At 35.4% G+C, this 26,743-nt stretch overlaps 1 protein-coding gene across 9 annotated transcripts in view; it reads right to left on the reverse strand.

Annotated features, from left to right (window-relative positions):
* The window catches only part of LOC138701967 (uncharacterized), a 1,800,590-nt gene that overhangs the window by 840,913 nt on the left and 932,934 nt on the right, over positions 1–26,743 (reverse strand). Inside the window, exon 1 of one of the 9 annotated variants that reach the window (XR_011332751.1) lies at positions 6,936–7,160. The exons of the other annotated variants lie outside the window; for them this stretch is intronic. The gene's annotated coding sequence lies outside the window, so the exon portion shown is untranslated. Of the gene's footprint in view, positions 1–6,935; positions 7,161–26,743 lie in introns of those variants that run through there. 9 annotated transcript variants of the gene reach the window in all.

Below are 26,743 nucleotides of genomic sequence, written 5' to 3' on the forward strand. Positions count from 1 at the left end.
TAATGTCTGTTTTGTAAGAAGTCGTAAGATTATTTCTATTATTTCTCTTTTTTTTTTTTTACTAGGGGAATTACAAAGAAACATAGACAATGTTGGTATAACATCGTGCTATTCCTAATAATTAACTACCAGCATTTTATTGACTCCCATTTAATTATGCATAAAAGAACATCATGTAAAATGATTTCCCAAAATTTAGACTTCTTGACCTTGTCTTATTGATATCTAGGTATATCTTCTTGTGTTAAAAATCAATAGTCTATACTTTAGTACAAATAAAAACATTCATAATTTTAGTAAAAGACGTAAATAAAATCTTCGTCTACCCTCTGTTAGTCTCAGTTGTTAATAAAAAATAATGGAGTTCAATATCCCTTTATTACGATCTTCAATGTCCTGCCTAATTATTTTTCAAAGGCTACAAGAAAATGTTTAACTGATTGAGTGTTTATGTTTGAAAATTCAATTAATCTACTTACTATAGGCCTATATTATACAGGTCTATTTTCTGTAATTTTTTACTTCTTCTCCACCTCGAAGCTACAATGCTGATGTAAGATAACTGATGGAAGGAAGGGAATTAAGCATTTTTAATAACAACTTTTAACCACCTTTCTTTAGAATACAGAATCTTACCAGATTGCCGGTGTTTTAAGAATTGTTTAAAAAGACGTTTTTTCGAAAGATTGTTAATTTTAATTTTCAGCAGATTTATTTATTTCATGGTTTCAAACTTTTTCTTTTTTCTGCCCAAAACTTTCTCACCTTACTGTTTATTCTTATTCTGCTTTCTTTATTTAATTCTTGTATATTGTATGTTATCCACAGACTGTAACTTCATGACTTTTTAAATTACGTTGTACAACATATGTATGTGTTCTTGTATAGCCCCTACATATGAATTAGGGCCTATACTTGTTGGGCCATACTGAATACATTACAAAAAAAGTCTATAGAATGATATTTAATTATGAAACAAATTCGTAAAAGACCTCTTTTTGGCAGGAGTGTAAAGTTTATGAAACAAGACGAAGCCGAGTTTAACAAACACATGAGGGCCGAAAAGATATCTTTAGGAATGTGTGTCATACAATGACTTTTTCTACGATAGCACAAGCTTTACGTTAGAGAACCAAAGTTTTGTTGCAACATTTTAAATTTATAAAACAAAACGTTTGAGTAAAAAGATTCAAACTACCAGAAACTAGACTCATTAATTCTTTAGCCTCTATAGACACAAATAGTCTTCACAATTAGAATAAACTAATGAAACATAAAATTTTGAAAAGCACTCAGCTGTTATAGCGGATTCTACAGTGATGTAATATGGTTGTGAAAAATGAAAATGAAATCATTCAAACATAAGATAAATAGGCAACAAGCAGCAGTAGAAGGTTCCTTGATCACATGTACGTTATGGACCTATTATTATGAACGAAAAAGAAATACAGATGTTAGGAACAGGCTAGAAATATTTAGCATAAGCAAAAATGGTAAAGAAGTAGAAGAAACAAGATTAGTTTGAATTCAACATTCATACTGATGAATTGTATATAAGTTAGGCCTACTGTAAATTGAATGGTAGTCTGTATAGCTCAATTGATGAATTGTATATGCTGTAAATTGTATAGTAGTCTGTATAGCTCAACTGATGAATTGTTTATGATTATAAATTGAATTAATCTACTAGATATTGATTGCACAAATTTGTAGGAGCCCCCTTTGGTCTTTGGTTTCTTCCGAGGTTTTCCATAGCCGTGGGACTGAAGCCGGATGGTCTATGGCGAGTCCTCGGCATCAACCCCTTTGATTTGATTACCTGGTTGGGTTTTTCCGAAGTTTTCCCCAACCAAAAGGCAAATGCCGGGTATTATTTTGGCGAATCCTCGGACCTCACCTCATCTCACTACATCTCGCCAAAATATTGTAAAAAAAATTGCACAAAATTGTAAAAATTGTAGAAAATTACTAAATTGTAAAACTGTAAAAATTTGTAGAAATTGTAATTGTAATATTGCAAAATTCTGACTTGTTCCACATCTTAAAGCTTCATTGCTCATTAAGATCTATGGAATAAAATGAATGAATGAATGAATGAATGAATGAATGAATTAATGAATGAATGAATGAATGAATGAATGAATGAAAGAATAACTCATGCCCAAACATAATTTCAAACAACACAACAATAGCATACCATAGTTCCAGAAGTAGGCTAGTTTCATACGAAGAAATAGGCCTATAGGCTAAAGGATAGGCCAATTAAAAACTCTGGAAGCCAGAAGAGACCAAATGACCTAAATCGTGACGAGGATGAAGAAAAAACTAATCATTTCGATAATAAGTACAGTAATTTAATTATTAGCTTTGATTACATTCAATACATTAGAGATATTTAGATGTGAAATTTTTTATATTTTAGTTCAAGTTTCATCCAGACACTAGACAGCCAATGCAAGAACAAATATTTTAATTAAAGTAAACTACAGCTCGCTCAGCCAAATGTCTCGGGTTCGATACCAGGCCTTGGCATAATTTTTCCCTTGAAATTATTCAAGTCAGCTTTACGGGGAGCTATACCTGAAAACCAGATCTGTACATTATTATTTAAATTAGCTACATTATTATTATTATTATTATTATTATTATTATTATTATTATGTTCAGAAAATTTGATAGGTAACTAATATTTCGTTCTCGAGTAGAAGATCTTACAAAGAGTCTATAGGGTTTAATCTTATATAGCCTAAAAGTTTTTAAATTTGAGAAAAATAATTTTTGAACAGTCTTTTGATTTACCTGCAAATTTACAGATATGAGGTATCATTTCTTGGACATCGATATATTAGGCCTACTGTTAATATTGTAGATCTTAAATTTCCATTTAGGCTATATTTACTGACTCAAAAACTAACGTATACGCCAGGGATGTAGAACTGCCGAGAGAGGGGTGGAAAGTATGGGGAAAGCGTTGGTTCCCCGTCCACAGTCCACCGGCGTTGAATGACGTATCTGTAGCCCGTACGCAATCACATAAGACAAAAATTGAATACCAATCCCCTCCCCTACGAAGTCAATGACGCGGGGATGGAAGGAAGGGGTGAGTGACGTATCCGATGAGTGACGCAACGCCACAATTGTCGCCCAGTTCTCCAAGCCTGTTACAGGCCCAAACAATTTGTTCATATAAGACACACGATAATCGCATTTTTGTAATTTAAAAACTATTTTTACAACTGAAACTTTTCCAATCTCTGAAACGAATTTATAAAATGTAGGCCTACTGAAGTCTACAACGGCGTAAACATGTGTAAAGTTTCGACTTAGGTCTATCTACGCGTTAACGTAATTTCTTTCATCATATCATTAAATGCATACAGCCTAAGTATATTGTTTAGTCAACTGCCCGAAGACAGATTTAAACATCACAGGTGATACCAATAAAGCTTCACTCGTGGGACAACTAAGCCAGGAATTAATGAAGTAGGGTGGCCAATTTATTTCTCCCTCCATTGCATAGGCTACATTGCTGACCGGTAGCATATTAACTAATCAGAGTAAGATGTATAGGTTACAAACAATTGCTCTTCCTCTGACACATAGGCCTACCGTTAAGAGAGGTGTATTGCTGCTTGATAATTGATGTACATATCAGCCAGAACCTCAATCAGAGGTACTAAGTTACTTAAGTTATATAAGGAAATATATTCAATTTGCCGAAATAAATAAAAATGGGAATTCTTTCAGGTTCCAGATTTAAGTACTGAATTTAAATTTTCGCTTATACAAAAAATAAAAATAATACTAATTTGTTAAAATAGTTCATGTGCAACTTTCGAAGTCTTCACTTGCATATATTAGACACTTGGTCAGTAATTGAGACTCGTTCAGACATGGCTTCTTGTAAATAGTTCTCTAATTCTAGCACAAAATATTTCAATATCCGGTAATTTCATCAATATATAATTTTATTCTAGGTTTAATTTTTACTTAAGTAAAAAATAGGCCTATCTTTCTTTGTTCTTAACTTCCACAATAAACAGTCCAGTCTTTATTAATCGGTTAATCTTCTAGTAATTTGATGTTTATTGTATTTTTAAATTTAATATTAATTGTAATTGTATTCTTAATATTGTAGTTGTAATCCCCTGGTGGAGAGGAAGAGAAGGCCTGATGGCTCTATCTCTACCAGGTTAAATAAATATAAGTAATTATGTACTACTACTAAACTACTATATATTAATTTCATTTCTGTTGTCATTAAAAAAAAAAAAAAAAAAAAAAAAAAAACAAGAATTTTGAGGCAGGAAACACATTTCTTAAATTTGTTAATACTCAGAATTTTCATTTAGGGCCTAAACAATACATTAATTTTTTTTTGTTTTATTATTCGTGGTACGAATTAAAGAATGAAAATAAATGTTCAAAATTACTCAAAACTCGTTAGTGTACAAATATTTACGATATTCATTCCACTGAAGAAGTACATAAACATCAAGAAACGTTTTAATCAAATATAAATATTTATCAATTCAAAAATGTAATAATTTCATTTAAATCTTGGTCTAACTTACGCTTTCGTTATATTGGAATTTTATAGTCTAAGAAATTCAACTTTACATATAATTGAAAAAAATTGTTAATTATATCAATTAGGCCTATTTAAAATTCGGAATGATTTTGAAATGATCACAGTCGCTAAATTATATGAGTTCATGAAAAACAAAAATTCAAATACATCTTGAATTTTAGAAAATGCAAACTCAAAATATCACGAAGTCCTACGTAAGTAGGTCACTAAGTGCTGTACGAGTAAGTATGACAAATAGGTCATCCCAACATGGCGTTCACCTCAAAACCCGTTACCCACCCTTCAAGGTTGCTTCAACAAATGAAAGTTGCAAAGCGGCATAATTAATCCAGATTCAATATGGCGACGCAGCGCACCAACATTTCGAGCCGACCCCATCTAGTGGTAGACTTGATAAGGTTGTGGGTGAGGTGGCACTGAACTGGGAGAGGAATGTCACGTGATAGACAAGAGAAACACCTACGCGAGATAAGTGATAACTTATCTTAATATCTACCTCTCTGTGTACACACGCAATTTTTCAAGGCAGTCTGTGTAATATGGTGTATTGCATTCAAAGTAACGTTTTTATTAAATTAGGCGTATTGATAAAACTTTTTATATTTCCAAATAAAATATTTAAGTACTTATAAAATAAAAACATACGGAACATTACTGAGAAATTGGAATGTTACACTGAACTTGTATACAAAAATTACAAATGATATTTTCAGTGTCTAAGTTTACAGGAAATTGAATTTTATCTCGTTATCAGTCCAAGAGATAAATAAAATTTTATAGACATTTAATAGCTTAAATAAGCTGATCGTTAGAGAACAGAATAATAGTCTATATTTTTTACAAATTGTAGAAGTTCTCGAAAATATGAAATATTATACAGGAATTATTTATAACTAAGTAATATCGTGAAATTTCATGACAACCTCAAATGTAAGAAAATTATGAAAATAGTGAAATACTTTGTTTTCCTATAATTGAGAACTTATATAGTAGAACCTATAGGCTTATTGATAATTGAATTAATGTAAAATACTCACATTTAAGTTATCATTTTAATATCAGAGTAGTAACTTCAATAATTTCTAAAATATGTGAGTGGAACGTACGATTATTTCTACCACGTAGAATTCGATGATATTAAAAAATTAAATATATCTCAAATTTAATAAGTTTTATTATTATTATTATTATTATTATTATTATTATTATTATTATTAAATTTGTTACTATGTTTTCGATCTCTGATAAATCCTATATTGTACTTTCGTAAAATGACACATACATTACAGCATCAAATTATATACCATACCATATTACCTAAATTAAAAAAAAATATTTGTTCTTTATAAGTTAATTCATTTACCTATGAGATTCGTTACATACCATTTCCTGAAAGAATTATAAAATAACACTATATTGTAAAAAAGTTAAATATTTATTACTAATAAAAATTGAATAATTTTCGTCTACTGCTGAACTTCAGTTGACCATGGGGGTTTAGAATACAACAGAATTGTGCAACAATTATATAGTTTAAACAATAAATTTTAAAATTATAATAACAAATCAAGATATATAAAACTTTAAATTTCTGAAGAAAAAAAAAAAATATATATATATATACAATATGGAATATTATCAAATGTTAAGTTAAAAAGAATAGTTTAAAATATTAATTTGAAAAGTGTAAATGGTGGTGAAGAATCCCTAAGGAATATTTTATAACATCAACAATTATTTCTCGCAAAGAATTTATTTATTTTAGAAAAAAACATCACAGTATCTTTTTAATAAATACCTCAGTAACGAAGCTACAGAAATTCAACTAAACACGCATCATCAAACAAAAACACGATTCTAAATGTATCAGCTTTCTATTTCAGAACGCCGGGAAAATAGACAACACACACAACCAACGTATAGAGTTGGCTGCATATACACAACGGTTGTAGGCGTTACACCAGAAATAGTAGTATCACTACATTCCTTTCCTTTAATATTCGCTCTAAGATCCCTGAGGGGCCCCGACAGTTACATAATGAATAACAAGCTGTCTACAAACCTTCATGTATAGAAAGAGAGATATCAACTTTTTTTATCACTCAATCCTTATATTTGTACGCTAAAATCGTAAGTGATTAACAGAAATGTTAATTGCATATGTTAATTATATTTAAAATAATCCTTCGTGTAGAATATCTAAACATATTATATAGTCTGTTTCGATTTACACGGTACCAGAGTAGTATTTCCTTACTACGAAATACAATAAATAAACGTAAGTTTCAGTTATCTAGAATTGTACGAAATTAAAATAGTTTCACTCGTCGATTTAATTACTTACACAGTGCTTTCTAGCTACCGCGTAAGATGCAAACACTTCAACAGACGCAATATAATCAAAGATATTTATCCACTTATTGCTAACAATTACGAACACTGAACATGGTGATAGATAACTACATAATAATCACACTGAGACACAAAGCAAAACATCTAATAATTAAGTTCTTTTTTTAAATGTAGGATCGAAAGCCCGTCTAAGAACAATGAGATATTCACTCGCGTTCTGCACTAAACACTGACCTGCCTCAACATTCTGGATGTTGTCGGTGCATCGACTGCGCAACAGTTGTGCGCACATGCGCGTTCGGTACCCTAGGTCAGTGAACGCTGCACTCCGATAGAAAAAAAATAGATAAAAGAAAGCTAAATCGACAAAATTCTTGTCGCCACCAAGTATTGTTAACTGTTAACGACGCGTCGTAATAATAAACCAACGATCAAGAGTTACGATTATAGTTAGCGGATATATAGAGATATAATTATTAACGAAGATAACAAATCTAAAGTCAGTTACAGTCCCGGACACATTAATTCTGATGCTGTATCAATCTCCTGATAGACATTTCACATCACAGCGTGTTTTTTTCTTACTCATATTTCGTGCATTTCTATACATGTAATCTTTAATTAACATCAGAGAGTTATTTAGTATCTGAATTACAACATTGCGTAACTTAATCAACACAATGTGGAATGAGTTATCACAAACGTTTGTTAATAATTTATTTAACGATACTTATCAACTACGTGATTATATGGCGTCGATGGAATTGGAGACAATATGCTGATGTGCAGAGAGAAATTATTAACAGAAGGTCTAAAAAAAAACAACATACCAAAAAAAACTATTCTATCGCGTTAAAATAGGAGCTATAAGACCCAAAATAGATTCAATTGTCATCTAGGCATATACCATAGAGAGCAGAGACCATGAGGCTGTCATTAAAATTATTAAATATATGGGACTAAAACAAAAAACTAATCCTTAACTTGAAAAATAATTAAATGAAATTTCTTATTTATTAAGCAACACTCGAAATAGTAGGCTCATTACGTTAAGGAAAGATATTTCTAACACAGAATTCCATCACTTTACATTAGGCCTACCAACTGTTAATGGGATATATTTTACATTTATATGATCTACTCTGACATCTGTGTAAGTTATTTACCATTTTATTAATATTAGTAGCATAATTTTCATTTCGGCGACGTTTTGAAAATTTTGACATAGAACTAGGTCTTCCCCTCACTAGGTATGAGAGATAATTTGGAAATTGATTATCATATAAAAATAAAACCCTTTTGCTCTCCTTGTATTCCCCTTGTTCTCTTTGTATTTCCCTTGTTCTGCTAGTGTTCGTCTTGTTCTCCTTGTATTTCTTTTGATATCATTGCAGTCCTGTGTTTCTCCTTGTATTCCCCTTGTTAACCTTGTCTTTCTCTTTTTATCCTTGTATGATCCTTGGCTTCCCTTATTCACCTTGTATTTTCTTTTTTATCTTTGCATTACAGTTGTTTTCGTTGTATTCCTATTGTTTTCGTTTTACTCCCACTGTTCTCGTTGTATTTCTGTTATTCTTCTTGTATTCTCTGTGTCCTCCTTGTAATCCCCTTGTTCTCGTTGTATTCCCTTTGCTCTCATTGTAATCACCTTGTTTTCCTTCCTTTCTCAGGTTATCCTTGCATTCCCTTTGTTATCCTTGTACAGGGACATCACTTTATTTTTACCAACATTTTTAACATTAACCTGGCTATACTCGGAAACACTGTTGCCCCCTTCCATTACAGGAGTTTGATGTTACTAGTGCAATATGTAAACAAATCATTTTACTAGGTATAGGAGGAGAGAAAAATAGTGTATACATTTATGTTGTAGGGAAATACGATATTACGATTTTCAGTTTGATCATCACTTTTACGGAATTTATCAAAATACAGTAAAGTTGTAACATTTTTTTTTTCAAAAACTCAACTTTTCAGGCGGCTATGTTCGTTATGTAATGTCTACTTTACTTAGCATATTAATTATTGGTGTTAATATACAATATAGAGAGAGCATTTAAATTGAGGGGGTCATAAGTAAAGGGCTGTAAGTGCACTTAAGTTACCTTTGAGAAAATGGGGTTTAAATATTTAAGCTTTCGTAAAATCGGTGAAATTTTTATTTAAATTTTAATGTTTGATGCGATTAAAATATCCCTTTGCCACTAAAATTTTAGATACTTTTGCTTACACTGGATGCACTTAACTCATGTTATTACAAATGTCACTAGCATTCCTTTGCTTCTAGCCACCTCAATTCAAAAAATGCTAATCTGAATTTTTAAACAAGTTGCTGAAAATGGTTGCCGTTCATTACAATGCAGGCTTCAATTCAGTACGCATATTATTAAAAACATTTTGAAGCATATTCTCTGAAATTGAATTTATCGTTTCTTGAATATAATTTTTTAGTATGATATTAGTCTATTAATATAGGTTCTTTCTTCTATAGAAAATGCAATCATATTTATGAAACACACTATACACTGCAGTGTTTACTTCAGTGCTTGAAGACTTCGAATGCAACAGCGGCCGTAAGTTTGTGTGTCTGACGGGAGCAAGGACATTAGTGAAGGGGTGAGAGTGAAGTACATTCAGAAATGCAGGTACAATAAAAATGCAAGTAAAAATAAAATGATGTCCCTGTATAATTTTCTTCCCTTTGTTGTCCTTGTTCTCTCGACATTCTCCTTCTTCTACCTGTATATCTCTTGTTCTCCTCATTTTTCCCTTCTTATCCTTGCACTTTCTCTTTTATCCTTATATTTCCCTCCCTATCTTTGAATTTTCCTTGTTCTCATTGTTTTCCTCATGTTATCCTTGCATGACGAATAAGGGAAATGCGAGAATAACAAGAGGAATATAAAAAGAACGGGAGCAAAGGGAAGGTAAGAACAACAACGAAAAAACAAAGAGAACCGTGGAAGCCAAGGGGAATACAAGGAGAAAAGAGGGAGACAAGGAGAATAAGTGGAGGGTAAAGAGAGTAAGGGGAAAGACAAGGACAACAAGAAGGGTTGAATTTTTATGTGCCAGTCAATTACTAATTATGAACGATATTCGATGTAGTAACCTGTTTATAATGCTAGGATGGAATAAAATAATTTCAGGGACATATTTCATTAGTTGTACATTATTATCACAACCATTTGACTAAACAAAGATACAAGTTTATTCAGGCATTGAACGCAATAATTTGTTATAAATAAATGCTTCAAAATTACTTTTCCACGTACATCACACGTTTCAAGAGTTTGAAATTACATCCTTCTTCCGGGGAGGTCTTCAATATATGGTTTTCCGATACTGATAAAGGAAAGGGGCTGGGAATCCAGTTCCCTGGAGCTTATCAGGCAGGATGGCTCACCTGTTAACATCGGATTCACGAATGCCACCCAGGTTACATGTCGGACTTATACAATCATCGTAGGCCTATAGCCTATATGTTATAGAACGGACAATGGGCCAGATTTTGACTAAGTGTAAGGACCAGTCTCACGTCAGATTCTCGAAAAACCAAGCCAAGGGGACTTCCTACAATATACCCAGGCCTACCTCCTAACATAATTAGGGTAAACTAGGGTCTGTTGGACAGTCGGGCATGTTGGACACTCCGTACTTTAACGTGTTACCACGCCACTTGTGGGCACCACATTCAGCTAGAAGTCAATGACGGAAGTAGCCACTTCCGTCATTGAATTCTAGCTGAATGTGGTGCCCACAAGTGGCGTGGTAACACGTTAAAGTACGGAGTGTCCAACATGCCCGACTGTCCAACAGACCCTAGTTTACCCTATATAAGAGAGTCATAAAGGTATGAGCCCTTAATGCATGGCCACCTGCTTAAATATAATTAATATTTGCAGTAAGGTAAATTGACCTCTCTATTCCGACTGAGTTTGGCGAGGAGATTAGTATGGTACATTGTAACAGAAGCAATTGCACTGCTACGAACAATCGGCAAAAGACGCCTACAGAAGAATAAAGAAATGTATATAGTATTTGTGGATTTAGAAAAGGCGTTTGACGGAGTGGATTGGAATAAACTGACAGCGATCCTAAAGAAAATTGGTGAGGAGAGAAGAAGAATTGTCAGCAGAAAGTGAAATAGGGAGAGGAGTATGACAAGGATGCCCTCTATCACCTACTCTTTTCAACATCTACTTGGAGTATTTAATGAAGAATTGTTTTCAGAACATGAGAGGAGTGCTAGTAGGAAGAAGATGATTTGCTGATGATATGGCGTTGGTAACAGAAGAGGAGATATATTAAGGGATATGCTACTGGAGCTAAATGACAGCTGTGAGCTGTATAGAATGAAGATAAATGCCAACAAGACGAAGACCATGGTCATAGGAAGAAAAGTAAAGAAGGTAAACTTGCGAATTCTAAATGAGGCAGTAGAGCAAGTGGACAGCTTCAAATATTTGGGGTTGAGGAGCGTTTTTGCAAAAGTCGATAGATGCAGAAATTTTCGAAAGTGAGTTACATATTAGCCTATATCGTATGTTTTCTACCTCCGGAATCGATTTACGAAATCAGATTTACCAAAACATGATTCATACCGTATGTAGAGACTAAAAAACCTTCCAGGTTTTTTTCAAAACTCGATAGATCCTGTCACTTAGTGTAATTTCTGTAAAATCTTGATTTCTGCATCTATCGACTTTTGCAAAAACGCTCCTCAGTTACTACTAGGCTATAAGCAGTAACATGAGCTGCTGTCAGTAAGTCAAAAGGAGAGTAACAATGACCAAGGAAGCTTTTAATAGAAAAAAGGAGCATTTTCTGCGGACCTCTGGAAAAAGAACTAAGGAAGAGATAGTGAAGTGCTTTGTGTGGAGTATAGCATTGTATGGAGCAGAAACATGGACATTACGACGAAGTGAAGAAAAGCGACTAGAAGCATTTGAAATGTAGATATGGAGAAGAATGGAGCGTGTGAAATGGACAGACAGAATAAGAAACGAAAATGTGTTGGAAAGAGTGGGTGAAGAAAGAATAATGTTGAAACTGATCAGAAAGAGGAAAAGGAATTGGATGAGTCACTGGTTGAGAAGAAACTGTCTACTGAAAGATGTACTGGAAGGAATGGTGAACGGAAGAGAAGTTCGTAGCAGAAGAAGATATCAGATGATAGACGACATTAAGATATATGGATCATATGCGAAGATAAAGAGCAAGGCAGAAAATAGAAAAGAATGGAGAATGCTGGGTTTGCAATGAAAGACCTGCCCTTGGGCAGAGCACTATGAATGCATGAATTGAAACAGTAAACATTTAACTTAAGGACAATTTTCGGTGCACAATTTTGGTTGAATTATTATCTGTTGAGTTACAATCAATCTGGGACATTGATACTACATGCTGAATATACATACTATCACCATCATTAGGTTCGAATTTCCGTTACCTAAAAACTATTTATATTGGCTATAACGGATTGTCCACAATATAAAAACTGAAAGGAGGAAAGAGGAGTGAAAAATGTCGAACGTCTGTCCTCTGCGTGAGTAATTCTTTTTAGCCATGTCAACAGGATCAGTGACTGTTTATGAATTACTTCCTGGTAACAGCGGGGTTGGAACTTCTTTAACGTCACATGTTTGGAAAGAGTGAAGGTGAGGCCGATCAGCAATAATTTGGCCATATTCCCAACATTCTTTAGTATTTCGTGTTTGGACAACTTATTGCTGACGACTCCAATCACCTACAAACTTCATTCAACCACGAGAAATACGACTTAATGTTAAAGTATAGTAAAGCATGCACTTATGTGACCAATAAAAACCGTGCCATTGTGTTCAGAAGAGCTAGAAATATGTTCAATTTAATCTTAAAAGTATTTATTTCAGTCACTGACTTCACAGCATATGTTTAAGGTGCTATACATTTACAATTACATGTTAAAGGACGTATGAACATTTTCGTTGGTCTACGCCTACATAATCAGATACGAAGTACATATTTTGGCAATATCAGTGCTCTCTACATAATATCTACAAATACAAAACATATTTAGTGGCATGCAAAATGAGACATATTAAAAACCAACATTGCTGTGATACACATTGACATTCATATATGACTGTCTTGATTGTCACTTACTTAAAATACACGTATAGATTACAAAATATATTGATTCACACACACACACACACACACACACACACACACACATATATATATATATATAAATATATAACTTATATAAATGCAAGTCTTCACATATGAGATAATAAAATGACATGATTTAAAAGTGATAAAAATAATAAAATATAAAATTAAGATAAAAAGTATTATGAATGTGAAGAGTTGCAAAATTACAGTAATTACATTTATTATATTCCTATTTCTTAAAAATTTTGCAACTCTTCACATTCATAATACTTTTTATCTTAATTTTATATTTTATTATTTTTATCACTTTTAAATCATGTCATTTTATTATCTCATATGTGAAGACTTGCATTTATATATATATATATATATATATATGTATGTGTGTGTGTGTGTGTGTGTGTGTGTGTGTGTGTGTGAATCAATATTTTTTGTAATCTATACGTGTATTTTAAGTAAGTGACAATCAAGACAGTCATATATGAATGTCAATGTGTATCACAGCAATGTTGGTTTTTTAATATGTCTCACTTTGCATGCCACTAAATATGTTTTGTATTTGTAGATATTATGTAGAGAGCACTGATATTGCCAAAATATGTACTTCGTATCTGATGATGTTGGCGCAGACCAACGAAAACGTTCATACGTCCTTTAACATGTAATTTTAAAGGTGCAGCACCTTAAACATATGCTGTGAAGTCAGTGACTGAAATAAATACTTTTAAGATACAATATAGACTTCTCTGAAAATTAAAAATGAATTGCAAAATGTTCAATTTAAGTTTGTGAAAATATGACGTCAAAGAAATCCGAACCATAATCACGATCATGATCATCATCATTGCAGTGAGCGTGCGTTGCGGACTGCAGCCTCGTCAGTTCCGGTGCGCTGCCACACTTCTCTGATATCTCAGACGCGTCCAGAATCGCAAGTAGCTAATCTGGCGTGACCTTGGCTAGAGCGGGTACAGCGCGAACTAGCTGTGACGACATTGATGCCGAGTTTCCATCTGCGTCTCGAAACCATCTCCGGTGAGAGTGGTACGGGATTTGCATGCGTTTCGCGGGTCATTCAGGTGACAAAGCATCCCATGACGATTTCTATACGTGCCCCGTATTGTATATATCAACCTCACTGCTTCCTATTTTAATCCACGAATTATTAAACCATATTCGAATCGGTTTTTTCTTAAGGGAGAATGGTATACCCTATCTCGATAATGTTAAACTCAGTAGCGGCCGGTGATCCAAATCCTCGGTGAGGCCAGATGCAACTAATTTAAATGCCTCCGATAGAAAATGTTTATTTATGATATTAATTATTATTGTTGTTATATTATTAATATCATTATTACTGTATTATTATTATTATTATTATTACTATTAGTCTATTATTATTACTAGTAATGAAAAATAATAATTTCACTCACCAAATAAGCTGTTATGCTCTGAGTTTCAGTTATTGTTTCAGTGTGATGAAGGAACTCATATTATGTGTTGAAATTTCCCTTTCTTTCTTTTCTTTTTATTTTTTTCCTCTGACAGCAACAAACAAGGCCAACAGAAAAGTTTATTTTGCATCACATTACCACTTAACCATTTATGTTGCCCATACCAGGATGCAATAGAAACTCGCGTTTTAAGATTATCTGTCAGAAAAATTGTCAGCGATGTCGTAGGTATCTCGGTAGTCTATCTCTTTATTTAAAACTTCCTTTCTTTCAATATTATTTGTTCTCGAAAAAGGACACTCTAACAATGAATTAACTACACCAGCATTATTTCTCGCATTTGTTTCTGTTTATATTTTCCCGAAATACATAACAACATTGGCCCAGATTCACTACACGAAGTACAATAGTACAACGCCCTCGCTTAAGTCATAAACTAAGACATAAGAGGAGAGAATAGTGTGGGTCTCTGTCTGCCAAAGAGCTGGAATGTTTGTTATTTATGGCCTATTTAGGAAGACAAGTCACCATTGCTATTCCCACCCCACTCTACCTTGAGGCCGGCCCATGGTTGAGAGGAGTGAAACCTGACCAGGCCAGACGAATTGTGCCTCAGTTACAACGTTTAAAGCGCAACGTCAAAAGCCCGCGAAGACAAACGAAAATCCAGAAGCAGACCCGGCACGAGCAATCCTGGCCTCATGAACAAATTTTACTGCAAAACAGGTCTATATACATTGCAAGCCAGACCCGGCACGAGAGATCCCGGCCTCAGGAACAAATTTTACTGCAAAACATGTCTATCTACATCACAAAGTTTTCAAATGCGTCTACAGCGATATATGCTTCATTCAAATAACTAATACATTACATAAAAACAAAATTTGATTTCAGTTAAGCCAAGTGACTGAGGCCCAGCCTCACTTGCCTCGGTCAATCAGCCGCCACTGGTTAAACTAGAGGAAGTATAGGGTACATTTACTCAGGAACTATTCCACAAATGTTGCAAATTTGTACTAAAGAACTTGGCAGCTGGGTAGCGCAGTTAGTTGGTTGTGTAACTAACTACGAATTAGACGCTCCTAGGTTCAAATCCGGGTGGCGGCAGGTTCTTTATCATTGCTAAAACTTTCACAGCGAACCTGGGACCCATTCAGTCTCCTGCAAATTGAGTACCGGAAACAAAAAGACGAACGAAACTTAGTGCGAAGGACATGAAAGAATGGAGATCTACTTGCACTAGGCATTGTGAGTAATTTGGGATTAAACAGTCACAGAAAAATGCAAACCCCTCCTTTTCGTCCCCTTGTTTACCTTGTATTGCCCTTGTTCTCCTTGTTGTTCATTTATTTTCATAGTCATCCCCCTGTATTCCTTTACTCCACTCCTTCTCCTTGTCGCTTCCTGGTTTTCTCTTTTCTCAACATATTCCCCTTATCCTCATTGCGTTTCCTTTGTTCCATTTGTACTCCCCTTTCTTTTCCTAAACTTCCCCTTTTCTCCATGCATTCTTAACGTTCTCCTTGTCGTCCTATTGTTCTTGTTTGTACTCCCCTTCTTCTTCTTCTTGTATATCGTTGTTTCCTTGTATTCTTCTTATTCTCCCTGTATTCTATTGTTTTCCTTCTATTATTCTTGTTGTCCTTATATTTCCCTTGTTCTTTCTGTATTTCACTTGTTTTCTTTAACGCCCTCTTATTTTCCCTGCCTTCCTATTGTCCTCCATGTATTCCGCTTGTTATCCTTGTCTTCCCCTTGTTCTCCTTGTCTTTCCTCTGTTCTCAATGTGTTCCTCTTATTTTCTTGTATTCCCCTTCTTCTCTTTGTTTTCCCTTCTTCTCCTTGTATTTCTGTTATTCTTCTTTACCCCCATGTCATCCTTATCATTGTCTTATTTTCTTCGCCTTCCCCTTCTTTCAATTATTTTCTTGTTTTTCCCTTGTATCTCCCTCTGTCTCCTTGTAATCCCCATGAAATCCTTCTCTTCCCCTTCTTCTTTTTCTTCTTGTTTTTCCCTTGTTCTCCACGTGTTCCTATTATTTTCTTGTTTTACCCTTCTTCTCGTTGTATCTTCTACACATTCTTCTTGTATTTTATTTATTGTCCTTGACCCCTTGTTATCCTTGTCTTTCTCTTGGTTTCCTCATCTTCCACTTGTTTCTATTGTCTTCCTGTTTTTCCCTTTTTCCTCATGTCTCCTTACCTTCCATATGTTCTCCTTTTATTTCACCTGTTCTCTTTGTGCAATTTTGCTTGCCATTCTTGTATTCTCATAGTTATGCTTGTATTTCGCTTGTTATCCTTATGTTTCCCTTGTTCTCTTTTGCCTTCTCCATGTTCTGCCTGCATTCCCCTTGTTCCCCTTGCATTCCTCTTGTACTCCATTTATTCTCCTTGTTTTCCTTATATTCCCCTTGTTCTCCTTGTCTTCTCCATATTCTCCTTGTATTCCCCTTTTCACCGTTGTATTCCGCTTTTTCTCCTTCTCGTCCACATGTTCTCCCTGCATTCCCCTTGCATTCTCCTTGTACTCCTTTTATTCTCCTTGTTTTCCTTCTATTCCCTTGTTCTCCTTGTCTTCTCCATATTCTCCTTATATTACCCTTTTCACCTTTGTATTCCGCCTTTTCTCGTTCTCCTCATGTTCTTCTTGTATTCCCTTTTTATAATAATAATAATAATAATAATAATAATAATAATAATGATTTATTTTAGCTGGCAGAGTTAAGGCCGTAAGGCCTTCTCTTCCACTCAACCAGCAAAAAGTGTATATACATATGCATGAACTTACAAAGAATCCAACAATTTGATTGAGATGAGAGTTACATGTATACAAAAGTTATTTACAAATTAAACAACAAAATACTATGAACTATTAATTAAACACTGAAATAAACTGTGTAGCAGAATTAAACTAAAATACATAGAATGTTAATATATTTCAAATAATATTAGATAATAGAAAGAGATTATTACGAGACAATTAAAATACAGCACTATCAGGATGATGTCTAAAGAAAAAAGTAACAATGTAGTCAGTGATAGTTTAAATCAGTATGATTGGAGTGAAATGCTAATAAGGTTATCTTTTAAGCTGTTCTTAAAGGTGTTTATTGTCTTGCAGCCCCTAATACTTTGTGACAAGGAATTCCATTGACGCGAGGTGGATATTGTAAAAGATGATGAATAACAAGATGTTCTATGAAGAGGTATACTTAGCGTGCCACAGATAAGTGATCTGGTATTTACATCGTGGTTAGAGTATAGATAAGAGAAACGAGACGAAAGGTAATTTGGTGTTGAAGTGTGCAGAATTCGAAAGAGTAAAGACAAAGAGTGTAAAGTTCTACGTTCTTTAAGTCGGAGCCACGAGAGACTTGCGAAGGACGGTGATATGTGATCATACCGTCGGATGTTGCACACGTATCTGACGCACATATTCTGAGCTCGCTGTAACTTGACTGACAATTCAGAACTTAGGTCACTTAACAAAACGTCACAATAATCGAAGTGCGGCGTTACTAGGGTTTGCACTAGGGTAAGTTTTAGTTGCTGGGGCAAGAAGTTTCTCAAGCGACTCAAACAGTGAATGGAGGAACAGATTTTTTTTATCGTTTCTTTAACTTGAAAATTCCAACTTAGATTATTATCAATTATTTCACCCTTGTATTCCACCTTTTCTCGTTCTCGTCCTCATGTTCTCCCTGTATTCCCCTTGTTCCATTTGCATTCACCTTGTGCTTCCTTATTCTCCTTGTTTTCCTTTTTCTTCTTAGCCTATATTCCCCTTGTTCTCCTTGTCTTCTCCATATTTTCCTTGTATTCCCCTTTTCACACTTGTATTCCGCCTTTTCTCGTTCTCGTCCTCATGTTCTCCCTGTATTCTCCTTGTTTTCCTTGTATTCCCCTTGTTCTGTTTTCCTCTTATTCTCCTTGCCGTCCCCTTGTTCCCCACATCCACACGTATTTCTACAGAAAGGTACCTATGCATCGTAATACAGCTTTGCACTTACTCAGTTTTTTAAATAAAAACTTGAAGCGATATGTAGTCCTAGAATGACCGACAAGGCTATATATTTTTAAACAGCGTACGAAGTATTATTTAAAACAGAAAAATAGTCTACAAGTTAAAAAAACTCAATGTAGAATTGTTTCGAGATAAACGTTTAAATCAAAAGCTCTGTCCGTCCGAGTGGTTATGCAGCATCTCTGTTTCCTCCACCCTCTTCTGCTGCCCCTCTGTAAAGGCTTGTTGCTTGGACTGTCTTAGCTATTTCCTGAAAACATTTTTTCTATTGGACTCCTACGTAATGTTATACAACTGTTTAAATTAATTTAAAGGAAAGGGTCCCATTAAGTAACTGTGACATGATTTCCCCCATTTCGATGACCTTGCGACATAACCACTTGGAGTCGGCCTGGATAGTACAGTCGGTATAGTGCTGGCCTTCTGTGCTCGAGGTTGCGGGTTCGATCCAGGCACCAGGTGGATGGCATTTAAGTGTGTTTAAATGCGACAGGGTCATGTCAGTAGATTTACTGGCATGTAAAAGAAATCCTGCGGTACAAAATTCCGGCACACCGGCGACGCTGATATAACCTCTGCATTTGCGAGCGTCGTTAAATAAGCCATAATTTAATTTTACAGGACTACATGCATACATAAGTCTACATATATAGGTCTACTTACAGGCATTCATAAATCACATAGCATAATACATTACATTACATTACATTACATACACATACATACATACATACATACATACATACATACATACATACATACATACATACATACATACATACATACTGTACAATACGTACATAATACATACTGTACATACAATACATACACAACATACATACATACATACATACATACATACATACATACATACATACATACATACATACATACATACATACTGTACATACATACATACTGTACATACATACATACATACATTACACACAGACATACTGTACATACATAATGTACATACATACATGCTGTACATATATAATGTACATACATACATACATACATACATACATACATACATACATACATACATACATACATACATACATACATACTGTACATACACACATACATACATACATACACACAACATACATACATACACACAACATACATAGATACATACATACATACATAGGCCTACATACATACATATACATACATACATATATACTGTACATACAATACAATACAATACTTACAATACATACAATACATACATACATACAATACATACATACATACAATACATACATACATACATACATACATACATACATACATACATACATACATACATACATACGCTACGCGCGCACATATAGTCTATGTGTGTATGTATGAATATTTGTATCTGACGGACTACGAAAGCTGGGCGTTAAGTTTCATGTCCACACTGTTGTCGTCATTTCATTATGCATTGGATAGCGTTGCTAGAGTCATCGATACAGTTTAACATTGATCTACTTTGTGTACGACGGGAACTAGAGTCAAGTTCAGAGGGACAAATCAAAGCATAACTCGCTTTGCATGTCATGCAGGAATCACTACATATTTTATACTAAAACATCTCACCACGATTTCGATACTAACAAGCCACGTACAGGTTCTACCAGAAGTTTAAGAACACCTCTTCGAAAGTGATGTTGCACTCCTGTCCTTAAACTTATGTGAAATTGCCTGATTTTTAAAAAGGGACCAAATGCCTGTGAAAAAATGAAGTTTTTTTACTGCAAAACCAATCTCTCGATCTTTCAAACTGTGGATTATATAACAATTTTTGTGCTATGAAAACTTATTGAAAAAAAATACATTTTTTGCAGAAGAAAAATTAATTACTCCAGAATTAAGATCAAACGATTAGAGAAAATACAGGAATTTTACTTGAAGCAAGTAAAGAGATAGGTTTAGAAGTAAATCCCGAAAAGACAAAGTATATGATTATGTCTCGGGACGAGAATATTGTAGGAAATGTAAATATAAAAATTGGAAATTTATCTTTTGAAGAGGTGGAAAAATTTAAATACCTGGGAGCAACAGTAGCAAATATAAATGACACTCGGGAGGAAATTAAATGCAGAATAAATATGGGAAATGCCTGTTATTATTCGGTTGAGAAGCTTTTGTCATACAGTCTGTCAAAAAATCTGAAAGTTAGAATTTATAAAACAGTTATATTACCGGTTGTTCTTTGTGGTTTTGAAACCTGGACTCTCACTTTGAGAGAGGAACATAGGTTAAGGGTGTTGGAGAATGAGGTGCTTAGAAAAATATTTGGGGCTAACAGTAAACATCCGCAAGAAAATGATCGGACCCTCAAGATCTGCCAAAAACGTGCCTAGAACACTAAGTTCTAGAGTCCATTTTATGCGCACAACTCTGTCAGATTTGAACCGATAGAACTTTTTTTTCATTTAATTTATTATATTCAAATAGATCTTACATTAGCAATGAAGCTTTAAGATGTGGAACAAGTCAAAATTTTACAAGATTACAATTACAATTATAATTTTTACAAAATTTTACAATTTTTTTACAATATTTTGGCAAGATATAGTGAGATTAGGTGAGGCCCGAGGATTCGCCAAAAGATTATCTGGCATTTGCCTTATGGTTGGAGAAAACCTCGGAAAAAACCCAACCAGACCAAAGCGGGTGAAATGAAGTGAGGCTGAGGACTCGCCATAGACCACCCGGCATCAGTCCCAAGATTGGGGAAAATCTCGGAAGAAATCAATCAATGAGTTCAAACGGGGTTCCAACCCAAGCCCGAACGCAGCTCCGGATTAGCAGGCCGGCGAGTCTGCCGACTGAGCTACATCGATGGCTCTACTAAAAATATACACTAAATAGCCAATCAGATTATTATATTTTCTAACGCAAACGATTATTCCTCAGTTGAGCTATTCAATTTAAAGCATAGCTATACAATTCATCAGCCAAACTATACAAATATATACAATACAAAATAAACAGATTAATTCAAACACGATGAGACCGACTAAACAAACGCGAAAAAGTGATTCGTGTAATCAGTTTCCAGAAAGTAGTAGTGAAAATTTGTGAACTTTCAAAATAACGTTGCGAGAATGCAAAAGTGAAGGCGAGCACAACAGATGAAAAGAGCATCCAAAAATATACCAAACAAGCTCAAGACCACCGCTGCGGAGTACAAGAGACGGCAGAGGAGAAAGGACTGCGCAGGTGGCAGGACCAATGGGAGAAGACAACCAAAGGGAATTCCAGAAAAGGGTTTTTCCCGGTAGTGCAGGATCGACTAAAACAGAGGATCCCACTTAACGGCCAAATAACAGCCATCTTATCCGGTCACGGTAAGACTAGGGATTACTATTACAGATTCAAAATTGCTGAAAGTGCAAGGTGCAAGTGCGGTCAACAAGAACACACAGTGGATCATTTGATATATGAGTGTTCTTTACTCAACAGTGACAGGGATGCATTAAAACTAAATACTAGACTAAAAGGTCAGTGGCCGACAAGTAACTGTGATGTCGTCAAGGTCTACTTGAAAGAATTTATAACATTTGTTACCAGAATCAACTTTGACAAACTTTAAGGCAAAATGACAATGTTGGTTCTTATTATAACTAGAACCTTTCAGAACATGGTGTTATAGACCTACACGAAGAAGACGAGTGGGAAGACCAAAGAGACGTTGGAGAGACCAGTTTGATGGATAAAATTCTGGAGGCGGAACAGGCCATCGGCCTAAACCTTGAAGTTATTGATGATGATGATTATAACTAGAGGAATTGTAATGATAATTGTAATCCAAATAGTTAATTCGTAATCCTAATCCAAATTGTAATTCAAAGAGTTTAAAGTAGTTAAAGAATTGTATGTAGTGTTACTATGTAACGGAGCATACAGTATAATAAAAAAAAAAGAGACGGCAGAGAGAGCCGCAAGACAGAAGCACAGCACCCAAGCTCCGTGGACTCTGTGGCTGTAGAACGGCGAGACGTGTCACCGCAGCCATCTACATACGCTCAAACAATGAATCCGAGTAGGCCTACTGTTGTCTGTAAGCATACTCTGTACTCTGTAAACCATTCATTAAATAACTGAAACAAATTGAAAACATTTATGTCGCCAATTTCGTCCAGAACCGCCGTCGCTTACAAACATAGTTCCGCGTCCATTAATTCTCCGGCTCACTTCAACAGCGGGCCTCTGCTATTTTTCTTTTTCTTCTCTCTTCTAATAGCCCACATTCTTCTCTTCTCCTTTCCTCTTTCCTTAGCTTTAGACTCTTAAAATGTTTCATCTTGACAGACACACTGTGAGTCTCACTAGTGGTGGGGTCAGCACGGTACAGGTCCACCGTTAAGACAACACAGGACAAGGGAGAGAGAGATCCATTAATGTCTCCCAATGCCCACGCCGGGAATCGAAACACGAACCGTTAGCAGCCAAGGCGACTGACCAAACTGCAGTATAGTACGAAACCTAATACTGTACTTCTGAGCGGCAATTTTCTGTCATTGCACTTTCACTTCCTGCGTCATACGATCAGTATGTAACTGTTGTTGGTGCAAGCTCCACACGATTGGAGTGGTTTTCTATAATAAAACACATCAGACACCAGAGCAATGGGGTCAGGGGTATCAAGCAATGCTCTCGCATGCACGGGGAAAGGTTAGAGGTAGGGGAGAAGAGTTCGACGCCAGCGAAGTGCTGTACACGCAGTAACTTACGCGTACGTTACCCACCTAACTACGCAGCCTACAGAGTGCGTGGTCTCGTTTCCAAGCTTACACGTCCTGTGTGGGAATAAACTAGCCTACGGTAGGTTATATCCTCTAGAACGCAACTATATTAAGAATTCAATATTTGAAAACAAACGTTAATCATCATTATAATCATTTTCTTCTTCTTCTTCTTCTTCTTCTTCTTCTTCTTCTTCTTCTACACGTATTAGATCTAATTAAAACGGTTTTTAATAAGTCACTTAAAATGTTGTATCAAATAATACTTACGTACTTACTGGCTTTTAAGGAACCCGGAGGTTCATTGCCGCCCTCACATAAGCCCGCCATTGGTCCCTATCCTGAGCAAGATTAATCCAGTCTCTATCATCATATCCCACCTCCCTCAAATCCATTTTAATATATCCTCCCATCTACGTCTCGGCTTCCCCAAAGGTCTTTCTCCCTCCGGCCTTCCAACCAACACTCTATATGCATTTCTGGATTCGCCCATACGTGCCACATACCCTGCCCATCTCAAACGTCTGGATTTAATGTTCCTAATTAGGCCTATGTCAGGTGAAGAATAAAATGCGTGCAGTTCTGTGTTGTGTAACTTTCTCCATTCTCCAGTAACTTCATTCCTCTTAGCCCAAAATATTTTCCTAAGCACCTTATTCTCAAACACCCTTAACCTATGTTCCTCTCTTAAAGTGAGAGTCCAAGTTTCACAACCATAAAGAACAACCGGTAATATAATTGTTTTACAAATTCTAACTTTCAGATTTTTTGACAGCAGACAGGATGATAAAAGCTTCTCAACGGAATAATAACAGGCATTTCCCACTATTTATTCTGTGTTTAATTTCCTCCCGAGTATCATTTATATTTGTTACTGTTGCTCCAAGATATTTGAACTTCTCCGCCTCTTCAAAAGATAAATTTCCAATTTTTATATTTCCATTTCGTACAATATTCCCGTCACGAGACATAATCATATACTTTGTCTTTTCGGGATTTATTTCCAAACCTATCTCTTTACTTGTTTCCAGTAAAATTCCCGTGTTTTCCCTAATCGTTTGTGGATTTTTTCCTAACATATTCACGTCATCCGCACAGACAAGCAGCTGATGTAACCCGTTCAATTCCAAACTCTCTCTGTTATCCTGGACTTTCCTAATAGCATACTCTAGAGCAAAGTTAAAAAGTAAAGGTGATAGTGCATCTCCTTGCTTTAGCCCACAGTGAATCAAATAATAATAATAATAATAATAATAATAATAATAATAATAATAATAATAATAATAAATTTATTGCTAGAACAAAAATATATTCTTTATATAAACCATTTCTTTAGCATCCCCACACCAAAAAGAGTACAAATACTAGGTTATTTGGCGTCAATATACTATATTGGAATTGGTGATAGCGAGATGGTATTTTGCAAAATGAGACAATTAATTACTTGACATTTATCTTATATTGTGATGTACCGAAGTACGTATCATATTTCCGTGCAAGAATTCTGCATTACTATATGATGAAGGATGGGTGGAGCGGAGAAAAATTATCTCCGGCACCGGGAATCGAACCCGGGTTTTCAGCTCTCCGGGCTGACGCTTTATCCACTAAGCCACACCGTATTCCAGTTCCGATGCCGTATTGGATTCTTTAAGTTTCACCTCTTAGTTTCTATTTAGCAGCCAATCCTCATGCACTGTGTTACAGATTCTATATATGACAGTGGCACAATGTCCAACACACTATGTGCACTCATTACGAGTGACCAAGTGGCCGGGATCCGACGAAATGAGCGCAGTCTTAAATCACTAAGTGATTATTTACGCGTATCATATTATTGTGATGTACCTAAGTACGTATGATATTTCCGTGCAGGAACTCTACATTTTTCTCCCCTCCACACATCCTTCATTATTGTCTTATAGTTGAGGAAAACCGCGAAAGAAAATTACGGGTTAGTCTATATCAGATACACCCGCAAGTATTTCAGGAGTGAATACGTCTACATGGTTTGGTGAAATAAAATGCTACAATAATTTATTCTGACCTTCGCGTTGCTTTTAGGCATACGAATCGTATCGTCAGGTTGTTATTGTACTCCACGAGGCCTTCTAATGTCGGTATCAGGCATAACAGACGCAGAAACATTGCACTCGTTCGCGCCGTGCGCATCTTGTCCGTTCTGACGCTCGGTGACGTGATCTATAATCTCTGCAATGTCGAAGATTGTCGCTCAAAAAGCCAAGACGAATTTGATGAAGGAGCATCAGGATGATACAGGACAACGAGACGAATCGATTGGTGTGCTAAAAGCAATGCTCAACGTCGAATATAAACACTTTATATTCCTCACAAAACAGAGTTGTGATGTATTACTTTGTTGTATTTCCAATAACCAAATGAATGGAATATAAATAATACACAGGTTGGTAGAATGTGAAGTGGATGATGCAACGCCAATGAAAATTACGTTAGTTACAGTTGAAGGACTGAGGAAGAAGCACGTGTGTTCGTTTCGTCCTTAGCATACTCTGTGTTTAGGTAACGAGAGCTAGAAATGGTGCCTACATGTGTCTCGGGTACTGTGACGATTGAAGATCAAAGATGGAATCTTTATATGGCAAAACCTCACAGAAATCCACAGCGGAGCGGAGTTTGTGGTGAGTTTATAGTGAACAGTAGTACAGTTTCTCGTTGGGCTATTCGTTTTCGTGTCAGCTTAGACGTTGCTGCAAGACCAGGAAGGCCGAAAACATCAACACATGAACAAAGTGTGAGACTTGTGTCGGATGCTCTTCAAGATCGTCGAGCGACATGTAAGGAACTTTCAGATGCTACCGGATTTTACCAAAATCATTATCCCGTATGTTGACAAAGAATTTGAAGAAGAGAAAAATTTCTGCGCGAATGGTCCCTCCCTGCTTGGCTGTTGAACAGAAGCAGAAACGCCTGGACGTTGCAAACTTGCTGATAGGACCATCACAAAGTGTGGAAGTGTGGATTTCTGTGGGAGGGGGGATTTGCAACGTAAAGATTCGATCGTCACAGTACCCGTGAAACGTGTAGGCTCCATTTCTAGCTCACGTTGCCTAAACACAGAGTATGCTATGGACGAAATGAACATACGTGCTTCTTCCTCAATCCTTCAACTGCAACTAACTTAATTTTCATTGGTGTTGCGTCATCCACTTCACAGTTCTGCCAACCTGTCTATGAAATTACCATCGTATTTACTTCTGTTATTTTGTATACATTATAAAATACGTAAATAACTTAGTTTAGTTATACTACAAAGGGGGGGAATGTGCGCTAAGAAGACTCATGTTTACCAAATGATATTTTCTAAATTCCGATCGCTCTATAGATGAACATCCAAGATTTCGGGACCTTGTATTAATTCCATCATCAGGGC

Source organism: Periplaneta americana, chromosome 6 (genome assembly GCF_040183065.1).
Source record: "Periplaneta americana isolate PAMFEO1 chromosome 6, P.americana_PAMFEO1_priV1, whole genome shotgun sequence".
NCBI classification, from domain to species: domain Eukaryota; kingdom Metazoa; phylum Arthropoda; class Insecta; order Blattodea; family Blattidae; genus Periplaneta; species Periplaneta americana.